This window comes from Vigna unguiculata, chromosome 8, assembly GCF_004118075.2.
Source record: "Vigna unguiculata cultivar IT97K-499-35 chromosome 8, ASM411807v1, whole genome shotgun sequence".
NCBI classification, from domain to species: domain Eukaryota; kingdom Viridiplantae; phylum Streptophyta; class Magnoliopsida; order Fabales; family Fabaceae; genus Vigna; species Vigna unguiculata.
Window position 1 is genome coordinate 30821806 of NC_040286.1, and position 26831 is coordinate 30848636.

A 26831-nucleotide genomic window follows, 5' to 3' on the forward strand; every position below is an offset into this window, starting at 1 on the left:
TGACCAATTTAGATACTCATTTACAAAGTAAAAAAATATTGATTACTAAAATAGTGACTATTATGAATAAAAAATTATAATTGGCCTTTGAAATAGTAACTAAAATAGTCACTAAATAGTAACTAAAATTGGTTAACATGTATATATAAATTGTAATTAAGCTTAATTATTAATTTGGTCTCAAATTGGAAAAGGATGAAATTGCTTAATTTTAGAAAAAAAGACGACTAAATTAAATAAAAATTATAGATATAGAGACTAAATTAAAAACAAACACTATCATGTGGCATTAAGAGTGATACGTGACTCAACCATGACTTGACACGTAACAATTTTTGTTTTAAACAAATATTAGAAAAAAATTAAAAAAATTAAAATTCCCCCATTAATATGTGACATGGATAAACACGGTGTTAACCTCAATCTAAAAGAACCAAATTGAATCGTTTTAAAAAATATCAACTGAAACAAACAAAATAAAAGGAGATAATTAAACCAATCAAACAAATAGGAGGATCAAATGAATATATAGATGTATTTTAAATTTAGGTACACTTAGTTTAAAAGTTGAAACTTTGTAACCACCGAAACATATAGTATGATATAATATAATATAAAGTTAAATATGTTTTTAATTGCTTAATTTTTCATTAAAAATTTATATTAATTACTCTTTAAAATTTTGACGCTTAAATTTAGAAATTCTTCAATTTAGTCTTGTTAATTAGATTTGGTTAGATATTAAAATTTTTGAATATAATAATAATAAAAAAATATCTTTTAGCCGTGATTTATTTTGTTTCCTCTTTTCCTTTTCTCTTTGTGTCCTTTCTCTTTGTGTTTTTTCTCTTTTTCCCTTTCATCTTTCATCATCGTAGGTGTTATCCTTGCTTTCTTCTACGACTTCTTCTGCTCAAAGTTTATATTTTCTTCTTCTTTTTTTTCTGTTGTTTTTCTTCTACAATTTGCAACAAGGTTTTTCTTCATTTCTTCATTTCATTTTATTGTGCTTTTACTTTTTCCAAAATTGGGTTTGAATGAAACGAATGATTTTTCCTAATTGAATCTAATACGCGTGTTTAAATTGACAATATCACCGGCCACCGTAGTGTACCGTGAACTTCAATTGGTATGAGTTTGAGATTTCAATTGGTATTTATAAGACAGTGATCAAAATCTTACATGAACTCTAATTTTCATCTCTCAAAGATACACACTGTTTAGAAAATATAGTTGAATAAATCTGAAAATGATAAACAGAGTTATATTAAAACATGTACTTAGAATGGATTGAATTCTTTGACATGTTATAATTGATGTGTATACTCTAACATCATAAAATGTAAGCTTTCTAAATTGGTTGAATCGAATGTGTTGCATCAGACATGTCAAAGTGAGCCAACCTGACTCACTTTCTGGTGAGTCAAAAATTTTGTAACTCGGCTCAACCCACTACGGGTTGGTGGGTTAAGTGGGTTGGCTTACCAACCCACCTAAAAAAATTATTTATTTATTTATTTTTAGTATTCAAATATTTAAATAAATGTTTAAGTAACCCATGAGATGACAATCATAGTAAAATCAAGAACCAATGTTTTGATCATGCTCACCACCAATATATGAAGAATTATTTCTAAGAAAGTATTCATTAGTCTAAGAAAACATGGCTAATATTACAAATTTTCTGTCATGTTATTCAACAAAATATAAATAAAAAAACTATACATTTTTTTCATGTTAATTTAGAAAAAATTATTTATAAGATTATTTATAAGACGGTTACTTGAGTAATTTACTGTAAATGTTATAGTTAAAGATGAAAGTATCAACATATATATAACTTGACAATCAAATTAATTAAACATTCAAACTATTCAAATATAATTAAGCAACATTTTAGTATTTAAAAATATGAAATTGTGAACAAATATAATAGGAGTAGTAAATAATTATTAAAAAAATTAAAAGAAAATTAAAAAAAAAATAAAAAAATTGAAAAAAAAATGTTGGTGAGTTAAATGGGTCAACCCACCTTCAACCCGGCTCGAACCCGTTTAACCTGTGGGTTAAGTGAGCCGGGTTGAGTTCAACCCACTTTTAAAAAACTTGAATTTTTCTCAACTCAACCCAGCTCGAACCCGTGGTGAGCCAGGTTGGCTCACAGGTTGAAACTCATTTTGACATCTCTAGTTGCATCTTTGAAAAGAACATAGATTATTTTTAAATAAACTTAATATGCCCAAGCAGAACTAAAACGTATTGCAAAATAAAAACAAAAAACTCTATCAAAACTCATTCTTTAATTTTATGGGGCTTTATCAACAACTATAAATTCTTTTTCAATTTTTCTGTGTCACCTCTTCAAGTTAGGAATATAGGAGAAAATAATATTTGATTACTTAAAACCATATTATTAATTAATAATTCCAACTTAGGTCGTTATTAGCATCAAATAAAAAGAATAATCACAGAAAAAAACAAAAGAGAGAGCTCAGATGTGTCCCAGTTCGTCTGAAAGGTCAGAGAAGAGTGATAGGCTCTAACCATCACAGTGGACACAGTTTCATCATAGCAAACCCACAGACTGCACCAGCCGGGAATCGAACCCGGGTCTGTACCGTGGCAGGGTACTATTCTACCACTAGACCACTGGTGCATTTTTTCTTATTGATCTTTCTCTTAATACTAGAAAGTGGATCTTATTATAACTTGGTTTGAATTGAACAGGTTCAACATTTGTGAAAAAAGCTCCTCGGATATTGGATTAAATTATGTTCACTGTATTTCAAAATTTAAAACTCAAAATAAGAGAAATGAAAATGAGACAGAATACAAATAATTTTAAATTATGATTTTTTGGTTAAATATTAACAAAGTTATAACTTATTCCTTTTAAAATATATAAAAAAAACATTTCATTATAATTTATTTTAAATTTTCTAAAAAAATATGTAAATCACTCCGTAAAATTCATGATCCAAGCATAATCTTAACTAATTAGATGAGTAACCAATTATGTATAATTTATTTTTTGTGTAAGTTATAAACTTTTTAACATTTGAATTTGAATTTTCAATTCATACAATAGTTAACTTATAAAATAATTAACTTTAAAAAAAATATTTATACACACATTGCAACATCCAAAATTTTCTAAACTTTCTATTATTTATAATTTTAACCGTTGAGTTTTGTGACAACTCCATTTGTAAAAGCAAATGCAAATTCTAGATCACAAATCAGATAGAAATATATAGGTCTATATAAGATTCTACCGAGAACATTTTTATATTTATCATAAAGTAAATCTTTATAAGGGTTAAATATGTTTTTGATCCCTAAACTTTCAGTGAATTTTGGAATTAGTTCATTTCGAAACTTTAGACCAATTTAGTCTTTCATCTTTTGAAATATGTGGATTTAGTCCTTTTAATCAAATTTTGTTAAATTTATTTGATGTTTCGTACACATTTCAAGATTGTATTTGAGTTGTTTATACTATTTGACACATTTTTGCTTTAATGTTAAGTCAAATACTATTATGAAACATGCTTAAAATGTCAAATAAACTTCACAAAATTTGATTAAAAAGACTAAATCCATGTATTTTGAAAGATGAAAGACCAAATTGGTTCAAAGTTTTGAAATTGACTAATTCCAAAATTCACTGAAAGTTAAGGGACCAAAAACATATTTAATACTTATTATAATTATATTGTTTAATAAAATATCTTTTTATAAACATCTTAACCTATGATGCATGGATACGATACATATCTGACACGTCGATATATTTATTTTGAAAATAATAGGGTACGATACGTGATAGATACACGATATATGAATATTGAAAAATGTACAATAATTCTTAAAAACATAATAAATGTATGATTGTTATTGTGTAAATCCAAATTAAAACTATATGTTGTTAAGACTTTGGCAAGTGTACCAAGTCGCGCAAGTAGTAACCGGTAAGACCGGGATATCGTTTCCCAAGAGACTCGTGTATACTAAATATTTGCGTAATTAGTGACTAATTTAAACTAATGAATAAATTCATAATTTGGTTCTTTGTATGAAATTAAATTTTGCATAAATAATTAAAATTGAACTTTGGAAGTTAAAGGCACTTAGTGAATGAAAAAGATTAGAAATGAAATGAGTTGATATTGTCGGGGTAAGAATTCACCAACTATGCTCTCATGCAACTACAATATAACATCCTCTTCATTAATATGCTAATGTCAACCCACAATTTTACTCAAACCCTAATTCCTTAATGAATTGAGCCTAAATTTCCCTATTAAAAGTCAATTCCTTGAACTCTTAATAAGCAAATTTTGCTTTATGCACTAAGGTTTAAGACAACCAATGGGTCAAGCCCCATTCCTAGGTACAAGCTCCATTGAGTTTTCTTATTTCAAATATAGGTTTCAAAAGATATTTCCACACCCAATGAACCAAAAATCATGCAATAGATGGCTAAATCAATACAAGCATTAAGTGAAGAAATAAGAAGACTAGCAATTAATGAAAGAGTCATATATATAATCAAAACATTTGCATTTATATAAGAGTTTCGTGGCTACATCTAACCCCAACAAAAATGGGTTTAGCTCTCCATTGTCATGGATAGCTCAAGCTTGCAAATGAAAGAGATGGAAGAGAAAGAGATACAAAGAGGAAGATGGAGTTGTTCCCACAAGCCCTAGCACTCCTCCAAGCTCTCAAAATACGTTCTTCGTGCCTCGAAAATGCCAAAGATCCGTTTCCCCTCGCGAAAACAGAAGAAAAAGAGCCAACTTGCCACATCAGCGAACACTGGCGCTTGACGGAAGGGTCTCACCGCCAGGCGGTATCGAGCAAACAGGGGGCAAAACTAACAGCTACCGCCGGGCGGTGTCCAGTTACCGCCAGGCGGTTCGTAACAGGGGCGCCTGGCTGGCGCTTGACTGGCGGTTTGTTTCGCCTGGCGCTTGCTTCGTGTCGCCAGACGCTTGCTTCGTGTCGCCAGGCGCTCTTCCTATTGACATTTTTCTTCTTCTCCTTGCTATTTCGGGTCACTCATTAGTCTAGATTTTTGGAACAAAGCTTCTCATCTACAAAAAGGACACAAAAAAGGGGATTAGTGGTATATTTAGATAAATATAACCCAAAATGTATTTATTTACAAAAGTAAGGTAAAATTGAGGATTAAGTAGGTTAAAAGCTTTGGAAGAGATGATTTTGCTAATGAAATATAGCTTGGATAATGGTAAAAATTAACATTATCATATGTACTAAAGTTGTCAACATAAAAAAATAAAAATCATTGTCATTGTAAAAATACCACAATAAGAAAATTTCAAATAATGACCAATTTTAGTAACAAAAAATATGTTAGAGACCAATTTTCTAATTAGAGATTAATTATTTTAATAGTCAAAATCTTAATAGCTAATGTTAGAGACCAATTTAGAAATCAATTCATAATAAAAGCTATTTTAATTATCAATTTAGACACCAATTATAATTTTTTTGAACTATTTTAGTTGCAAATAATTTATAGTTTTTAAATTGGTACTTAAAATGGTCACTATATAATGATTAATTATTTTTTGTCACTAAAATGTGTCATTATTCAAAGATTTTCTTATATTGTACTATGACTTTATAAATTAGATATTTCACTACTTCACTAAGTATTGATAAAGTATCCTAAAATATCGGACACAAACACGTCAGACACGGATACGTGACCCAAGTTGAAGTATTAGTACATCATAGATCTTAATTATAAGGTTGATCTTTGTTTCCATAATAAAGACAAGGTCTGGCCTAAATAAGTCATTTCAAGTCGAACTGAGTTTGTTAAGTCTAAGGTCAGATAACTTAGACTCAATCAAATCAAGCCAAGTTGGCTTGGACGAATTAAATTGGTTAAAATACCTTTTTGATTTCAATTTTCGTAAGTTTTGTTAAATAAGTCTTTTGTTTTTTAGCTCAAATAGGTCATAATTCTCATCAATTTTGTTCAATTGGGTTCTTTTTTTACTAACAATGTTAAAATCATTAATGGCCATGAACACTGACTGCCATGTGTATCACTTCGTGGTTTTTTTTTTTTAATTCTTTTTAAATGTTAATGTGTCAACCCAACAACATGTCATGTGTCAAAGTCAATGTTCTATATTCAATTTGGTCCCTATATTTGTTATTTTTGTTCAATTTAGTCACAATTTTATTTAAAATTGACCAATTTGGTCCCTATCGAAGATGTGAACAAATTTAATTTCTATATAAAAGTTATAATGATGTGAATTTTAATATATTATATAAAAATATTTAATAAAAAATGTAAATTTTAATATAAAAATTAAATTTGGTTTCAATTTGGAGATGGACCAAATTGAATCATGTTAACAAAAATTGGGACTAAAGTGAATAAAAATAACAAATATAGGGACCAAATTGAATATAGAACATTGACTTTGATACGTGGCACGCTACTGAGTTGACACGTGGACAATTAAAAAAATTAAAAAAAACTAAAATAAATAGAAAAACCACACGACAGTCATTGTTCATGACCGTTAATGATTTAAACGGTGTTAGAAAAAAAGACCCAATTGAACAAAATTGACGAAAATTGGTACCTATTTGAACACAAAAACAAAATTAGGACTTATTTGACAAAACTTGACGAAAATTGGGATCAAAAAGGTATTTTAGCCAATTAAATTTAGTCGAGTTGTCTTAGACAAAGGTTGAGATGAGTTGACTCGACCAAAGCCCGAATCAATTTAAGTAAAGGAAAGTCCACATTCAATATAGTGGGAAGGTCCACATTCAATCGAGTTGAGCTAGACCAAGTTAATCCTAAATTGATCAAGACCAAGGCAGTCTTAACCCCAATCAAGACCAAGTCAAGTTGAGTTTATCTGAGTCTACCTAGGTCAAGTAGAGTTAAGTGAACCAAAACAAGTTGAGTTGCCCAAAGCGAGTCAAGTTGGTTTAGGCCTAGACTCGATCCCACCTCAAGTCGAGTTGGGGTAGGTCAACATTCATCTAAGTCAAGGATGACTTATGTTTTTCCTGAGGTGGGCTAGGCTCATATGGGTCCTAGCCTGATCAAGCACTAATGCATTTTTGGCATTTTAAACCGACTTATATACCTCGGGTCTGTAAAACCAACTCATGTTTTGGCATTTTTGGAATTGTTGTAGTTACACAACATGGTGGCATTTATTCGGTAGTTGTAATGTGCACCTAGTTGGTAGTGCTAGTAATTGGTAGTGCACCTAATTGGCACCTAATCACAATTTAAGAATCCCTAGAGTACAAATTAATGAAATATTAGCTATAAGTTAAAAATAAGTCAAAGCACTACATACCTTTATATAATTATCTTTTCATCATTATTACATTAACTACTTGGTGAATATAATATAAATATGATAACATCTTATCTTATTAGAGAACATATTCCTTTGTTTACATTTTTTAAAAGGATATTTGAGTTATAATATTGAAGAAAAAGAATTATACAAATAAAATATATTTTTGTAAAATTTAACCAAAATCAAAAGGGCACCTTTTTATACCTTATATGAATATGCTTCAGTTCAGTAACCGAAGCTGAAGATTTAAAATAATCGCTACTAAAACTCTTTTCTGCATTAATGAAGATCAGGTCTGCCTTAAGAGTGTATGAAACTTCTTCTAAATTATAAAAGCGTTACCTTGCATGCAATGCTTTCAAGAATATTTTTTTTTTCATAAATTAGGTGAGGCTAGTGATGCAAACTTCTGAACTAGTTCCTCTTTATAACATCACCCATTGTGCTAAAAATATTCATACGTATTTCTTGGGACATCAAATAAAATAATTACCAAATACTCAATTGGTTAAAAACATTGTAGTTGTAAGTGATTTCATTAAGAAAAGACTTTATTCTTGAGCTATGAGAGCTAATTTTCCACAATACCTCTTGTTCATTTAAAATGTTGGATTGGATTTTTCTAGTTTAAACTAAATCAAGTTTGAAGCTAGTTAATAACTTCATGGATATAGTCAAACATAGAATATATATTTAATATAGATTTGTCTCAATCTTAAATATAATAATTATCAAGTGGATAATTGGATATATTATTTAAAATAAATATTCGCCAACTTGAAGTAGGTTACTTCGTTTAAAATGAACATTTTCTAACGAGAATGTATATTAATGTAAGAGATAAATATATTATGCTCAGTCTCTAAAAATATTAACTCTATATGGGGTAATTTTTTTAAAAGGGTATTCATATAAATTCTAGTTTAGTTTGATATATAGTTGCTGAGCTTTTAAACAAAAGAATTAGAAGAAAAAAAATTGATGAATGTCTCTAACTGGTGTTGTTGATAGCAGGGCAAGAAAAACACTGTTCTGAGTTATAAGCGTTGGGATGTATCTCTCAAAGGGTTTTGTTCTGCTGTTCTTGTCTTTCTACTGCTATTTTCTTTTTGCTACTGCTTTCATCACTCACTGATCTCACCGAAGGTATACCTTTTTATTTTTTCTGTTTTTCAAAGTTTGTATTCTATAGTAGCATCTCTTTAATGATTCATTAGCTTTTCTGGAACTGAAATATGCCAAAAGAATTATAATCTCTTTTAGTTCGATTTAGCTTGATATTTTTATTTTGTTTAATTTGGTTTAATTTTTGTTAAAATAGAACAATTTTGTCCATTCTAAATTAAAATCTAATTTAATTTTTATATAAATTTTATAAAATATTAATATTTTTATTAATTATTTTTAAAATTTAATTATAAATTATTAAATTTAAATATAAATTTAATATTTTAAAATTAAATTATTAAATAAAATATAATTATTATAATATTATTATAATACAATTATAAATATTTTCTTCTAATAATTATACTTTAAATATACTAAAATTTATAAAATTAACATTTAAAAATATTATAAATATTTTAGAGATATTAAATTTATGTTTTACTTAATATTTAAAAATATTAAAAATATTTTAGAAATTTTAAATTTATAATTTACTTGACATCTAAAAATATTAGAAATATTTTAGAAATATCAAATTTATGTTTCACTAATAATTATATTCTATTTAATAATTGAATATAATTAAATATAATTATTTAATTTATAACTAATTGTAATTATTTATAATTGAATTTTAGAAATAGTTAATAAAAAATGTCAATTTTAATAAAAATATTAGTATAACATTTATATAAAAATTAAATTTGAATTTAATTCGAAAAGGATAAAATTGTTACATTTTAATAAAAATTGGGACTAAACTGATCAAAGGTAATGGATACAGGGATTAAATTGAATAAAATAAAATGATACAACCACGAACTAGCACGTGAGAATGATATTGACATGTGACATCATGTTGATTTGACACGTAATTTTTTTTAAATTAAAAAAATTTAAAAAAGTTTAAAAAATTAAAAATAAAAATAAGAAAAATGACGAACTGACCCGTGATATGCACATACTTAGGGATGGCAACGGGGCGGGGCGGGTACGGGTATCATGATCCCATCCCCATCCCCATAATAAAAATTCATCCCCATCCCCATCCCCAAACCCAACGGGTATATAACTTTTGACCCATCCCCATCCCCACCGGGTAACGGGTATTTTCTTATACCCATACCCATACCCATTTTTTTATTGTTCCATATATCAATTAAATATTTTTTATAAAAATAATTTAAAAATCACACCAACGGAATCATGATACTATCAAAATATTCAATATTAAAATAACATACTCTTTTTGATTTTCATGATGTCAAATATTAAGAAAAATATTATAATAGTATAAATCTCAAATTAAAGTATCAAATAACAACTAAATAAAATTCAAATAATTATATAAAAGCTAAAAAATTACACATTACTAAAATTTTATAATAACCAAAATATTTATTAATTTTATAAATGATCAGTGGTTTCATTTGCATTCGATCCACCTACACATAGAAAAAAAATGAAAAATTAGATATGATATAATAATTGAAATTGAAAATTTTAATTACTAGAATATAATGTACCTTCTTCATCAGATTCATTTTCACTCATGAGAACATCTTTTCCTTTTAATTTTTTAACACCTACAAACACCAAATGTAGAATATTAGATGAGAATTCACAAAAAATACTAACAAAAAATATTAATAAATTTGAGTAACTTACCTAGATGGTTTGAGTTCCATATCCAACTTCTTGTACACATCAAAGCCTCTATAGTAATATGATGAAGTCGACTACGGTGAGAAGTTAATATCTTACCACCAGTACTAAAAGCAGATTCAGAAGCTACAGTTGTTATTGGAATAGCTAAAACATCCTTGCAATTGCTTGAAGGGTTGGAAACTTTAACCCATTTGTTTTCCACCATGATAGGATATCAAATTCTTGTGTAACCGGCAAATTATCTTCTTCCAAGTAATAATCCAACTCTGTTTTCATAACTGTAGTTCTAGATTTTTTCTTTTTTGCCATAAACTCTAAAAATTCATTCGCATCATTATCAACATCCTTTCCCAACTCCAATGATGTAGCTCTATAAGAAGAAGTTTCATTCTTTTTTGATTGATATTCCAAAACCAAATCATAGCACATTTGACGAACCCTACTAAGTTTCAGATCAAAATCATTACCATACAATTTATAAAAATAATATTCTAACATGTCCATCTTGTACCTTGGATCTAAAACTGAAGCAATTGCCAATATGTTATATAACAAAAAATAAAGAGAATGAGAAATATGTTATATATATATATATATATATATTATATATTATATTACTATGTATATATATATTATATGTGTGGATATCTTATGTTTATATATATATATATATAATTATTTATATATATTATATTATATTATATATTATATTATTATTACTATGTATATATATTATATGTGTGGATATCTTATGTTTATATATATATATATATATATTTTATAGATATATATTTATTTTAAGTATATATTATATTATATTATATAATAATATAAATATAATAATATATATTATATTATTATGTATATATATTATATGTATATGCGTAGATATTTTATGCTTTTATATATATATATATATATATATATATATATATATATATATTTCTTTTAAATTTTTATAAATTTGTAATGTTATAAATTTGTTTATAAAAGATCTCACTAGTTAAATGATTAATTTGTTTTATACGTATATATTATATATATTATATTATATTATTATGTATATATATTATATGTATATTATATTATATTATATTACATGTATATGTGTAAATATATATATATATATATATATATATATATATATAAAAGTATATTTTATTTATATGTATATATACTATATTATATTATATTATATTATATTATATTATATTTTATGTGTAAATATATTATTTATTTATATATATTTTTTAGATTATTTAATAAATTATAAATAGTTTAGTAATTTAAGCGGGGACGGGTATTTGGGCGGGTATATATATATCCCCATCCCCATCCCCATCTCCAGTTGAAAATTTCGGGTATTACCCATACCCATACCCATACCCAGTCAAAGCGGGGATTCCCGTCAAAACGGGGATGGGTTCGGGTGATACCCACGGGCACGAGTTTATTTGCCATCTCTACACATACTACAGGAAAATCTTAATTAATGACCAATTCCAGTAACAAAAAGTAATTGGTCACTATAGTGACCAATTTATATTTTCAACAAATTATATCTGGTTTCTAAATTAGTAACTAAAATAGTTTTTATTATAATCTGGTATGTACATACCAAGATTTTGACTACCATTATAATTGACTTCTACATTAGTTTCTAATTAGAAAATTGGTTACTAAATTGATCTCTAAACAAATTTTTTGGTCATAAAATTTGTCATTATTTGATAGTTTTCTTTTAAACACTGTAAGAAAAATGACTAAATTAATGAAAATTAGAACTAATTGAATATTGAAACTAAATGACGATCAAATTGAATAAACAAACGTGACAAAAATAGGGACGGTAAAAATATTTAAGTCATTGTTTTTCTTTTTTTTCTTTGCTTCAACTATTCATAGCAACAAATTCTTTCGATAAAATTATTTTATTTTTTTAACAAAATTATTTTATTTTTTTAACAACATTCTTTTATGATTTTTAATAACATTCTTTTATGAATTTTATCAAATTTTAATTAAGTGAAATAAAAATGTAATTAGAGGTTTGATTTGATTTTTTATTAAAAGCCAAACTATAATATCTCTTACATTAATGATTTTTTCTTTTTACGAAAATACTCTGAATTATGAATTATTTATCGCAAATAGTATGCTTTTTGAGAGTCTAACTTAACTTTATCTTTTGTAAAAAAAATTGAGAGAGATTAAAAGAACTAAAATTAGTAAAACCATTTAGAAAGTAATATAAAATTGAAACAATATACATTAGTTGAAAGATTAAATTAACAAAAATATTTAAAAATGAAATTTACTTAGATACTGTGATTTCATCATTCTTTTATTTTGAACTTGAAAGAATATTAATGTTACCACTTTAGATGGACTAAAACTTTCACCCCTGCATACAAGTTTAATAAAGAGTAAGTACGATAAGACTTTCCCCAAGTAGATTTTTACTTCTGAAATTAATTCAAAATTATTTAAAATTAGAATTTAAAACAAGAAATGCTAAGAAAGACAGGTGTAATTTTTTAAGAGTAGAGTAATTTTCTGATGATGTTTAATATGTAGGAGTGAACAATGTGTAATGTGTTTTCACAGGTTTCCATTGAAAATATATGATTTCATTTGAACTATGTTGCAGTTGACGCATTAAGACTGATAAGGGGAAGTTTGATTGATATTAATGGAAATTTGAGCAACTGGGATGATGGAAATCAATTAACAGGTGAGTTACCAGAAGAGCTTGGCTTTCTGCCAAAACTGAATCGATTGCAAATAGATCAGAACAATATCACAGGACCTATACCTTTATCATTTGCAAAACTGAACACCACTCAACATTTGTAAGGTCCTTTACAATGATATTCACTTTACAAGCCTGAAGATTCTGTATGATTTATTATCTCCGTTGATTTCACTCCTATGCAAAGGGAAAATTTATGTTATGCTATTCCTTGCCATCCATAAACAATTTAGCCATTGGTCATTTTCCTGAAGTGGTAAGGAGAATTGTTTTACTTAGAGCAACAATATGCAATCCTTACCAAATGATCTCGTATGTGGAGTGAACCATATTTCAGTCCTTGAATGTGCATAGTGCTGTCACATTAGTCCCTACGACTAATGAAATTCTAATAAGCACTTGAAAGTTCAGTTTGTCAATTCTATTAGTTAATGTCATTATAAAAGTTTTAGATTCTCTTAATTTTTGTTGCGTTTACCGTATGAACTGAATTAATAAGTATTCCATATATTTAAAGTATTTCACAGATCTTCTTGTTCTTGTAGTCAACTTGATAACAACAACTTTGGTGGAAATAGCATCCCAGGTTCATATGCAAACATATCAACATTGATAAAACTGTAAGTTCATTTTTTATCCTTGTTAAGTATGTTAACACTGCAAAGGACCTAAGGAGCTGGGAATCTTTGTGATCCCATGTACACAAAGGAATTTCAGTTAAACATTTGCAATGAATTTAAGTATAAAGGTCCAACACTTTTTTTTTTTTTTAAATTATGGATATTGTTTAGTGGAAAAATGATAGTTAGAAAGTCGATTAACTGGTTGAATACTGAAAACGAAAAGGAATGTCATACACATACATGTAGTTTTTTTAATCAACTACCAAATATGATATTTTTTATCTTGTTTTCTTCGTCTTGACACATTCAATATGAAAATGTTAGGGTATATGAGAGTGAATGTTAGGATATACAGTCAATCAGTCCCTCAGATAGAAGGGGAAATCCTTCCGTGAAATTTGATCCTGGTTATAAATGGGAGGAGATTATGTTCCAGGGATTCATTCTACGAAATTTGATAGTCTCCGAGTAAAAGGAGAAATCCTTTGTGAAGGGAAAACCCTTAATTGGAGGAGAGACTTGTCTCCATTGTTCTGAAATTTTTTCTCTAAACTCTGTTTTTTGTTTCCTAACAGTATCACTCACAGTGATGCTATGCTACTATTGCATTTATCTGAATCCAAGTTGAACACAACATTATGAAACCATTATGTTTTACGCTTGCATCACTTAATAAAATTTGTTGTCAGAAATGTAAAGTGGAGAAATGTACAGAGTGTAAGGTTGATTATATGTTGTTATTGGTTACTTGGTTTTATCAGGAGTCTTAGGAATTGCAACTTGCAAGGACCAATTCCTGATTTGAGCACGATACCACAACTTACTTATGTGTAAGTTTTATCATTTGCATTAAACTCAGTTTATACTTACGTGGAAGCATGCGTATGTGTGTCCTTTTTCCTTTTCATTTTGATGTTCTTCTCATATTTCAGGGACATGCAAAATAATCAACTTACAAGCATATCAGGCAGTACAAATCTTCCTCCAAATGTCACCCTCTGGTATGCTTCTAGATTCACTATTTTGCAGTTACACTAATGTTATTATGGTAGTGGAGACATGAAAATTGTTGAGTTTTCTATGCATATTAAAATTAAAATTAATAATGTAATTAGTATTCTTATGATAAAGTTCAATACTTACTGAGCATTGCATTTGACACAAATTCCTTCTTTTATGGTTTACGCATCGCATTATTATTGGTACACTTGTTGCTAGGTTCACATGATTCGAAATTCAAATTTGAATTTTGGCAATTCAAAAAATTTGAATTGCGATTCAATAACTGTACTTTGAAGGTAAATGTTTTTCAGGCTTGAGGGAAATCCTATGTGCCCAAATAATAACACCTTAGTTCAGGTGTGTGGATCCAAAAGTGACAGTAGCATCAATGGTAACTTCAGTGTTAGCTGTCCCGTCAAAGGATGCCCTCCTTCCTATGAATACAATGTGGACTGTTTCTGCGTTGTCCCGTTGATTGTTAATTATCGATTAAAAATTCCAGGATTTTCTGATTTTCGCACGTACATGGATAGATTTTAGAGAATGCTGTCAAGCGGTCTTAAAATAGATATTAATCAGCTCTATATTAACAAATTTTATTGGGAAGAAGGTTCTCTATAGATTTCAGAGAATGTTGTATTTCTAGAACTTGTGACTGGGAGGCCACCAATCTTTCGTGGAGAAAACATTATTAGAGAGGTATGGTTTGCTTTCCCTTCAACATTATATTTCTATATTTTTCAGACACATTCTAAATGAAACAAAAGGTATATGTCTGCTTTATTTTTGGTCAAAGATTAATCAAAGGTTTTGGTCCAGCCGACTTCCCATGTTTGAAGAGATATTATTGAGAGAAATAGTATTGGTGGGCAGCACCTTGCTCTGTAATTTAGGGTTTGATTGCAATGAATCGATGAAGTGATGAAGTAATAATTAGGGGTTGTTTAGAATTATCATGACTAACTTACAGCCTATCACTAGTCAACACAATATATTGTACATTACATTCTAATTTATAAGGTGTAAATGCTAATATTTATTTAATAATCTAACATGATCAAGGTCCAAATGATTTGTATCACTAGTCATAATAGTTCCTTATAACAATTTCCCATCTCTAATATATATATATAGAGAGAGATAACATAATGTTGACATACTTTTAATTTTTTTTTCAGGTTAATATGGCATACGAATCTGGTGGATTGTTTTTGGTTATTGATAAACGTATCGGCTCTTATCCTTCATAATACATTGAGAAGTTTTTGAAGTTGGCCTTAAAGTGTTGGCGACCTAAAATGGCAGAAGTGGCCAGAGAGCTAGAAAACATATATTCAATGTTACCCGAGACAAAGGCTGTGGAAGCAGAATATGGGACAAGTGGTTCTGGAACAAAATTCAGTTCACAACCTTCATCATCATCATCGACTAGCAGGACTCCTTTTGTTTCAGAAGATGTGTCTGGTAGTGACCTTATCAGTGGAAAGATACCCACCATTAGGCCTAGATAAAACTTCAAAAATATATCACCTATCTTCAACAATGAAACCACCACATATGTATTGTACATCACAGTCTTATTTGTTGATGTTTTTCTATACTACCTATTTTAAGGTTAATTGAAAGTGAACTGGTTTGTAAGTTATACATTCATGTTCTACACACATCCCGTTGATTGTTAATTATCATTTTATATACGGCATAATAAAAAGATAAATACAAAAGCATGGAATTTTACATATTTAATTTGTAATGAATAAAGTGTTTTTCTAAATATAGGGCTCGGTGCAAATACTTCAATTCTTAAACCTAACGTATTTCAAATATACTTCAATTCTTAAACCTAACGTATTTCAAATATACTTCAAATTGACAATGGATGCATATAACACACTTCAAAATCTTATATCATTGACTTAATCAATTTAATAAAATAATAAATGTATTACCCTTGGAGTTGTTTGTTGTTGGATATATGAAGCAGTAGTCACCTTATGTATGAAAGAGTTAGATAATTTTGGACATGCACCACAACATAAATAATTAAGACTTGGGAGATGTACATGACAATATTCAGGCCAAATGTCAATTACATTTGGTAAATACAACAACGTCAGAGTAGCCAAATTAGACAAATTTATTCCAATATTAGTCTGCTGGAAACTCGAGTACTCTGCAAGATTATGTTCTTTTTCACTGCCAAATACATACTTCAATTTTTCATTCCATCCAATCCTCACTCTTTCCAAACTTACTAGCCCTTCAAATAAAAACACAGAGAATATATACTCCAAATTGTCACAATGATCAATTTCAAGAGTCCTTAATTTCTGGAGCGTCAAAGAAGAATGACTTTGAGTGCTTGAAAGAATGTCTCAATGATTTGCATCTATATATTCTTAGAACCTCTAACAGCTCTAGATTTTGGACAATGGATGTCGAGAAGAGAGAAGTTAGCATTGGGCATTCTGATATTGTAAGGACCTTCAGATTGCAAAGCGTTGAGTTCCTTGGAAAAGATATGCTATTCAATTTACAACAATCTTCTATCTCGAGCTCTTCTAAATTTTTTAGAGAACATCGTGAAGAGGGATCGCAAAACACCTCTCGAAGGTTGTATAAGTTTTCCAAACTTAAGTAAGCAAGAGTGGAGAACACAACTTTTGTTTGAAGCAAACCGAAACTGGTGTTGCTATTGATAGTGCTATCAATCAGACATTCTATCTTTCCACAACCTACGAGTTTCAGGGCAATCAACTGATTCATGCCTTGTGGATCCATGGATGGGACTATATTTTTATAATCTCCCTCGAGGTATGTTAAATTAAGGTATTCTGCTTTTATAAAGAAATCCTTGATTGGTGATGATATAAAACTTTGAACAACAACATCAAACCTATTTATTGATAAACTTCTAGATTGTGCATATTTTTTCCTAATCTCATCATCAAAAGAATAATCCTTACCACTTCTTATAACATACCTTTGTAATTTGGAGAAAGAGACATCATGTGGAAAGGCCTTTTCATAAACGATCAAATACAAATATAATTCTTCAAGCCGCAAACATTTCCCCATAACTTCGTAAGCTTTAAGATTTTCATTTTTCTTAATCACACATCTGTACAAATCCAAAAGCCTCAACTTCTTTAATTCTACAATCCCAACAGGCAAATCATCAAAATAAGAGTCACGCAAGCCAAGAATCTCCAGTTCTTGCAGTTGTTCCACAAAAGATATGTCACCTAAATCATGACCCCTCAAGCATAGTGTTCCAATATTTTTTAATGACTTCAATGACTCTTGCAAAGGCAAAACACTTCCATACCACCGATCTAACTTTAAGATTGCTAAAGTTTTAAGCTTTTCAAGGCTTTGAAGACACCCATCTGATACTTCTATGCCCCCTAGTCTAGAACAAAATAGGAGAATTTCAAGTGTTGGAAAATTTATTTTATAATTGAGAACATCATAACTCTCCAAACCCCATAGGGCTATTGCTTTCATATCTTTCAGTGTTTCATCATCTGCCAACGCTCTTGGGTCCACTTTAGTACGTGTGAAAATTGCTTTACCACTTTTACGAGCAATCCACAAGGCTACATCACGAACCAAATCATGCATTTTTACCCTTTGTTTTTCTTTTACATGCATTAACAAAAAGCAATTCTTCAGCATGTCAATAGCTTCATCCATCTCTCTCCTTGCATTCTCCATCGTTCCAAATCTCCCAATTCTATCAAATCCCCTTCCAAATCGAAATAAATCTTCCAAATCTATTTCGCAATCCTCTGGAAACATAGAACACAACAATAATAAGGATTGAGCTAATGGGTTTGTCAAATTATTGTAACTTAATTCAAGACAAACATAAGGACTTGTAAAGCCTTTTGGAACATCTAATGGCTTAGAATTTTCTAGCCTTGACAATGCTAACTCAAAATTTGCAATAGTTTTCTCCTTTAGCGTGCTTCCCACGGTCACAATTGCAATGGGCAATCCCTTACATTCATTAACAATTTTTCTTGCCACACCTTTCAAACCTTCTGAGGAGTCATCACTTATGTTTGCATAATGTCTGAACAAAGTCCAAGCTTCCTCGTCACTCAAAAGATTAAGTTCAATTATACTTTGGCATTGCATAAAAGTGCATACTTCTCTACTTCGAGTTGTTAGGAGTATGCAACAAGCTTTACTAATTTCATTAAGTGGAATACCTAAAGCTTCAAAGTTAATTTTTCCCATACATCATCCAAGATTAGAAAAGTTGTACCTTTTCTTAACCTCTCTGACAGTCTTTGTGCTCTACCTATATCTGATTCTTCCTTTAACTTGAAGTCCAATTGATCAGCAATTTGATCTTGGATGCTTCTGATATTTATAGGTTGAGACACTGTTGCAAAGACAACCTTCTCAAAGATTTTCATCTCTTCAGCTTTTTTACCCACTTCTTTTGCCAAAGTAGTTTTACCTGAACCACCTAATCCAACTAATCCGATCATCAAAACACTTTTGTTCTTTAATTCTTCAAGAAGCTTGTTGTAAGATGCTTCTGTAGAATTGAACATAAAAAATTATTAGAAGAATAGTACTTCATGCCTGGAAGTTCAGTAATCCTTGAAAATGGCTCAAACTTGCTATTATGATCAAGCTCAATCATTTCAATTGTTTTTCTTTCTATTTCTTTTGCAAGAGAATATTGACATTTCCTTCTGAAATAACTTTTGTTCACGCTCAATATTTTTTCTTCTAGCATTTGCACTTCTTCTAATACTTTTTCAACATCTTTCAGCCACTTCTCAACGGCTGGCTCAACTTTTTCAACTTTATTTATGGCTTCTCTAATTCGATCCTTTACTCTGTCTCGAGTCAATTCCAATTGTTCTTTGGCATTTGGAAGACTCGAAGCAAAGTTTTTGAAACAACATAAGTATTGAGCATGATGTATAATGGGATGCACTGCATATTATGCAATCTTTGATGCGATTGAAAGAAAAAAATCCTCCATTTTGAATTAATATAGTTCCCTGAACATGAATGAGTTCATCACTCTTCAGTTAATTATAAAATATTATCATCTCATATATTCTAGCCATACACTATGCAGTTAAAAGAAAACAATAAATAAAAATACGTGTCGTACATACCTTTTATATATGTTATATGACTAACAAAAAGTAAAAACAGTGGTTGCAAATTGAATACCTTATTTTTATTTAAATAAAAACTAGTATTATGTAAAATATAAATTAATAATCATATATATATATATATATATATATATATATATATATATATATATATATATATATTAATGTCCAAAGACTAGGTTGCACAAACATCATAAGAAATAATTGAAACTACTGACCTTTGAGAAAAGTTAAGCGTCGTAAGAAAAGTTATATACATTTTTAAGACACATTTATTATTTTCATATTTCTTTATTATAGTTACTTGTCTTTATTTTTCAAAAGAAACTTGAATTCTAACCTTTCAAATGTTATGTGACAAATAATTTTTATTTATAATTATTTAAATATATCAATAAAAATAATTCGGTTATATTTTTTCATGTGATATGACTTAAATACGAAGACAATAGTATAATAATTGAAGATTTTCACTAGTTATCACAAAAAAGAAGTTAATTTGAAATTAAAAATAATAGAATGGTGATGCTAATAATTAAAGCAAATTTAAACTTAAGTGTTTTTCCCTAATAAATCTTGAATTTTCATTTGTCTCGAAAAATACATATAGTATTTTCATCAGTAATGATTTAGATAATACTTTTCAGGAACAAAATTTAAATGAAAAGTTTTAGAAACAAAAATGTTCTAAAATGTTTTAATTAAAGACCAAATGTTTTTCTAGTAATGTATTATAGGATAAAAAAATTTAAACATAAATTTAAATATGATATAACTGTTATAGTTTAAAACTAAATGAAAATTTAAAAAACTTAGTACATTTTATATATTAATGGTAAGCCTTACCTTGTTTTTTAGTGTGGAAGGGATATTTTAAAATAATAATGTTAAAATTTCAAGTTATGTTTAAGAATATAAATTAAAATTTTAACTATATATTCGTTGATAAAACTCACTCTCTCTTTAATCTCTTTTTTTTTCTAAATTTTCTCTATATTTTATGAGTTTTCAAATTTGCATATTTTCTTTACCTATTAAGATCTTGTATATTTGATCAAATTTTGTTTTGGAGTTCACATTTACTCTAAACTTTTCTCTAGCATTTTTTATTTCTAGTTTCCTTGTGAATAAGGTTTCGCATCATAAACTCAAAAACCAAGTCATGCAATTCTTACGAAGTTTGATGAGAAATATAGCAATGTGAAATCCCACATTTTTCTCATGGATCCTGTGCAATATTATTAAATATATTTTCTTACATCATGTGATAAGAGTGAAAATTATTGGGTAACAACTATATGACTCATCAATATTGACACTAAAAGGAGCATTATTAACTTTGTGAATTCATCTTCTGCTATCTGTAATTTATCATATCAAGAATATATGTTTTTGGACTCTTATCACCAAATTGTTCCTATTTTAGCTACTGACTCAAGTATTTGATAAATTCTATTGGGTGGATGAAAATAATACATATTGTAAAGTTATATTTTGCCTGGGATAAGTTATAAAGTGAGTGTTAGTGGTTATATAATGAATTCTAAGTTTATGGTTTTAGTCACCCTAAATCAAAAACACTTCTAAGCTTGTATTTGAATTTTCTTTTATACTCTTGTATAAGAGTGTTGTATGGTTTGGGTCAAATTCTTTCCTTAAAGGGTGTAGGTGTACTTGGAATCAAAGGGTATCAGATAGTTATTTATGTATTGTACAAATTTTCATATAGTGTTATTCTCTTGTTATTAGACAATTGTCGTGGTTTTTCTCCACTTTTGGAGTTTCACCTTATATTCTTGTGTTAATCTTATTTTTCTATTAGTAGAGTGATTCTTGGAAGGTAAATTAGGAATCCTCCATAGAAGAAAACCCTTCATAGAAGGAAACCTATGTTCCTGAGCGCTAAATGTTTAACTGAGCACCACCCAAAAATTTCTATAAATAAAGATCTCATGTTTTCATTTTAGGTGTTGAGTGGAGGATCAAATATGTAATAGTAGATTAGGAATAAGTCTGTGAGGCAGGAGAGAGATATTCTTATTATAAATCCTATGTGCATATGTTGTTGGAATTGTATTGCATCATTCTATGAGTAGTTAAACTCTCTCATGTTGAGGTTAGATATAATCAATTCTAATTATTTGTACTTCTACTTCTTAGGTATTTATTTATGTTTTTATTCAATTTTTTGTGGTTTGATTTATGCTTTATTGCTTGGATGACTTGATCACTTATCTTATTTCAATAATTTGGATTGAGTTGGAAGATTGGTCTTAAACTATGGTCCAATCAAACCATCACACTTTTGGTAGAGGCTCCCACATGTTCAACTAGGAATGGAGGAATTGTACTGGGTTTGGGTCTGAAGTCCTTAAGTTCTAGATTGCAGCAATAGGTATAGATCTACCATAGAGTACTTCCAAGATATTGAATGATTTGCATATTGAATAAACAAGATTTGTAGTAGTGGCGTAGAAGAAGAAGATATGAAACCCAATCATTGTCTTCACTCCATTTAATCTATATATATTTATATGTATTTTTTATCGAAATCAAAAAACCCAAAAACTAACTACCAATATACTTGTTAAATTCCTATGGATACGATAATTCTCAATCGGTTGTACTACAACTAACTTGGTGCACTTGCCAATAGGTCATATAGTTGGATAACTCTTTTAAAACTTGATATTGTGTGAATGTTGGGGCTTTTGGAAGCTTAAGCCCAATGGACTAAAATTATCAACTAAAGTTTACCCCATCATTGCCATTGTTTTATACAATTCCAATGCCACCAAAGCAAAGAGCAAAACCAATCCCAATGATGATTGGTGTTGGGCACGCCATTAGAAGGCTGTGAGGTGTCCACATAATTGAGAGGATTACATTAGGCGCAAGTTTTGTTGATGTGACACTTTTTCCTTATTTATTCTTGTTTCCTCGAGAAAGAACCAACTCTGAGAGGTTTAAAGCACGAAACACTTTTGGAGAAAAGTAGGTTGCTATAGGTGGCTTTCGAGAACATCTCTTCATCCTTCTTGTATCTCCATCTTCTTCCTTTATTGAATTTGTATTCTTAGGCTCTCCACTATCATAGAGAGCTAAACCATTTTGTTGGGATAGATGTAACCATTAAAATCTCATTTTATCTTGCATTGATTTTAAATATATATATATATATATATATATATGTATATATATGTATATATATACATATACATATGTATATACATATATATACATATATATATATATATATACATATATATGTATATCCATTAAATATTAGTATTCTTGTTTCATTGTTTAATTCTTGTTGTGAGTTGATCATCCATAGTTGGGTATTGGGTTCATTAGGTATTGGAACAAAATACCTAATGAAGCTTGTATCCAGTAGAGTTTGACTAATTAGTTGTCTTTAAACCTTAGTTGTTAAAGTAAGTTTGTTTATTAATAAATTCAAGGAATTGACTCTCAATAAAAAAAATTATGTTCATTCTACTAAGGGATTATGGTTTTAGTAAACTTGTGGGTTAACTTTGGCATTAGAATAGAGAGAAGTTCAGTGATTAAATGCATGAGAGTGAGGTCGGTGAAATCTAACCTTGGCAATAACATTTCATATCATTCCTAATTTTGTCATTGTCGATTATCTTCTAAAGTTGTTTTAATTGTTTATGCATAGCTTTTATTTCTTGTACACATCACACATTATAGAAATATCGTGTTTTTAAGGGAATTGTACACAATTAATTAGTTTTGTACAATTCCCTTAAAAACACGATCCTTAGACTTTTTGATCCATGAAGATTTGATGCACTTGTCAAATTGCACCCTAAAATCTTTTTTATGATGGCCAACACCATAAAATTTATAGTGAAAGCAATAATAAAGTTTTAGAGCATTAAAACACACAATTTCTTTTAGTAAAATTGAGTCATAAATCAAAATTTCACAACATAATGATGTGAAACATTGGAGGTAGGAATGAAAGTGAAATTGGATGAGATACTTTAATTTGACAGTTCACAGGAAATTAAATAAACTTGGAAACAATTTATATTTATCATGATGAGACTAATAGGATAAATGTATCAAAACATTAACGATTAATGAGGAGAACTAGTGATATTTTGAGAATCAAATATGATCTCATATGAGAAGCAGTTATAATAAGTAATTCATATTTAATGGTTAAATTAATTAAGATCAAAATCATACAAAATAGTTCTCTTTAAATTGTTTGGCTGTAAGTTTATCTTCCATCTCTATATATTCATGAAATACTACAATACTTTTTGTACTTGATTTAGATAAGGGATGAAAATGAATATGGCTATCAGCTGAAGCCAATTTGCCTAGTTTACGTGTATATATATATATATATTTGGAAAATGAATTAGGCACTTGCATGAGATCTTATTTGATTATAAAGTTGAAATTAGGTAATTTAGAAAAGTATTTTAGGCTTCAAATTTGATTTAAGTAAATATAAATAATTATATTTTTGGTATTAGGTTATTCTTATAATGTATTAAATTATATTTATTTGCTTTCTAAAATATTAAATATGTTGACCAACATAAAATTTCAAAAACCAGTGTTCTCATTGAAGAAAAATTGTCATATATACAACCTTTGTTACAGAATAATTTTTTAAATTAAATTATTGTAAATCTTATTTTAAACTAGTAATTTTATCTACTATTATAAAATTGGGTTAAGTATGTTTTAGTCCCTGAACTTTGATCCAAAATTAGAATTCGTTCCTGTCTGAAACTTCAATACATTTTGGTCCCTAAACTTTAAAAATGAATGAATATAATTCTTTAAACTCAATTACGTTAACTCAACTTCTTTTGAGGTGTCGATCGCATTTTTCAATAGATATTGAACCAAGAATGTATCAAACAGTACAAAAAACTTCAATATTAATATGAAAATTGTTCGACACATCAAAAAAATTTAACATAATTTAGTTTAAAGAAATATCAGGAAAGATAATATATAATATATTTTATAAGCAACTTTATGATTGTAATCTATTGAAGATGTGAACTGAGAAACTTACCTGAAGATTTGTGCAGATAAATGTGAAGAAGAAGAAGAATTTAGGAGCAACTTCGCTGCGAAACACAATATTGATTGGAAGGTGTGGTGGTGTAATTTTAAAGAATGAAAAAAAATTGAGAAGGGAAAAGATGACATATAAGCAAAAAAGAAGAATGAAGTTCCTGAGTTTATAAGTAAGGTATAGAATTGATAAAGATGCTACTCATTCCTTAACTTATGCGAGGTTTATGAATAACAAATTCTTTTTCCATGTTAGTGCTTTCGCCTCTGCCCAAGTTAGGAATATGCAATAAATGAGAACAAAATGTTTGATTACAGAAACGCATTCTCAATACTGAAAAAGGATTTGTAACGTTAATTTAATTGCATTAAACTCTCCTATTTATTCTCGATTTTGTTTAAAATCTTAATTAGGATTTTGTTTAAAATGTCTATTTTTTCGTTTTAAAAATAGGTCTGTACTTGGTTCTTTGCGGTAGGATTTTGTTCAGAAGGTTATATAATATGAACAGGATCAACATATGCAAAGAAGTTTCTTCCTAACTGTTGGAATTAGATTGTGTTAGTGATATTTCAGATAATTGGTTGAAAAATTGAATTGATTTGATTCCGACCTTGTACGTTTATCTTAGTATAAGAAAAGTTTAATTTTCTTTTAATTTAAGAAAATATTTACGAAGAAATTTATCCCAAAGTTAAACTATTTTTTTTTACATGAGTTCCATTATAATCTACTTTCTCTTTATAAAAAATGGTACATTACTGAATCAAAGCAATTAAAGACATCATTGATCGTGGATTCGTGGTCCCGAGTTGAGGAACCCAAATTTAATCACAAATAAGACAAGAGTTTGGATTTTTAGGACATTTAGAAACGATATATATATATATATATATATACACGAAAGATATATAGAATATGTTATAGGATGGAATATATTTTTGTATTTTATTGATATATCTTATATATAGAGTAGAATGTAATAGAATATCAACTATAAAATATTTACAATATCTCATTCCTAATATTAAATAATAACTAATTTTTAAAATTGAAACATATTTCTAAAACTGAAATATTTCCTCAAAATTAATTTAAATAAAAAAGATATTAAATAATATTCTCAACCTTCCTACTTGTTTAATATATGTTTATTTAAATTTTATATCTTCATATTTGATTCTTCTCCATTTGTTGATATTTGATTTTCTCTTCTGTTTGTTCTTGTTATTATTGCTTTTTTCTTTCTTCTATGGCATCACATCTTTCTCCAAATTGATATTCTTCTTTGTATTTTTTTTCTTCTATCAACATCTTCTTTTTTGTGAATTGTGGTAGTGACATCGAACCTTTTATGAATATTAGAATACTCTCTTTATTTATAGCAAATTCCTCATTCATCAAATTCAACGCAAATCTTTTGTCTTTCATATGGACTTTGAATACTTCGAGGTTGTTAGCATCTTTAATCAAACATACTTTATTTTCAAAGGAGACCTTATAACCTTTCTCTAACATTTGACCAACACTTAATATATTCTGAGTAATCTTAAGAACATATATCAAAAATTAATTTGATACCAATGAGTTTTAATTGAAATTGTTCCTGTACCTTTCACATAAAGTTGTTCTTCCTTCCCAATTCTTATCTTGGAAATATTTGATTTGTTGAGCTCTTTGAAGTTCTCTATCATGAGTCATGTGGTTTGTACAACCAATATCTATAATCCAATCCTTTGTAGATTTGTTGGTTGTGACATATGATGTTGTAAGGAGTAGTTCTTCCTCTGATTTATCCTCCACAATCTTAACATCTTCTTCAGAATCTTAAGATTTGCATACCTTTTCCACATGTCCCAATTGACTGCATTTGTGACATTTGACATCTGGCCTCCACCAACACCAGTTGGGTTGCTGACCTTTTTTCTTGCAACAAGGACAGGAGGGAAAAAAACCCTGTGTGTTGTTGTATTTGCTTCTTTTGTTGCTCTTGACTATGAGAGCATTCTCTTA

The 26831-nt window shown here is 28.5% G+C and overlaps 2 non-coding genes and 1 pseudogene across 2 annotated transcripts; all 3 read right to left on the reverse strand.

Moving 5' to 3' along the window:
* Nucleotides 1–2487: 2487 nt before the first annotated feature.
* Nucleotides 2488–2575, reverse strand: LOC114195696. Its single transcript, XR_003606530.1, has one exon. It is a non-coding gene; the product is annotated as a small nucleolar RNA snoR114 (small nucleolar RNA).
* Nucleotides 2576–2585: 10 nt separating this feature from the next.
* On the reverse strand, nucleotides 2586–2656 carry TRNAG-GCC. Its single transcript has one exon. It is a non-coding gene; the product is annotated as a tRNA-Gly (tRNA).
* Nucleotides 2657–15831: 13175 nt separating this feature from the next.
* LOC114195097 lies at nucleotides 15832–19602 on the reverse strand (annotated as a pseudogene).
* Between the last annotated feature and the right edge of the window lie 7229 nt (nucleotides 19603–26831).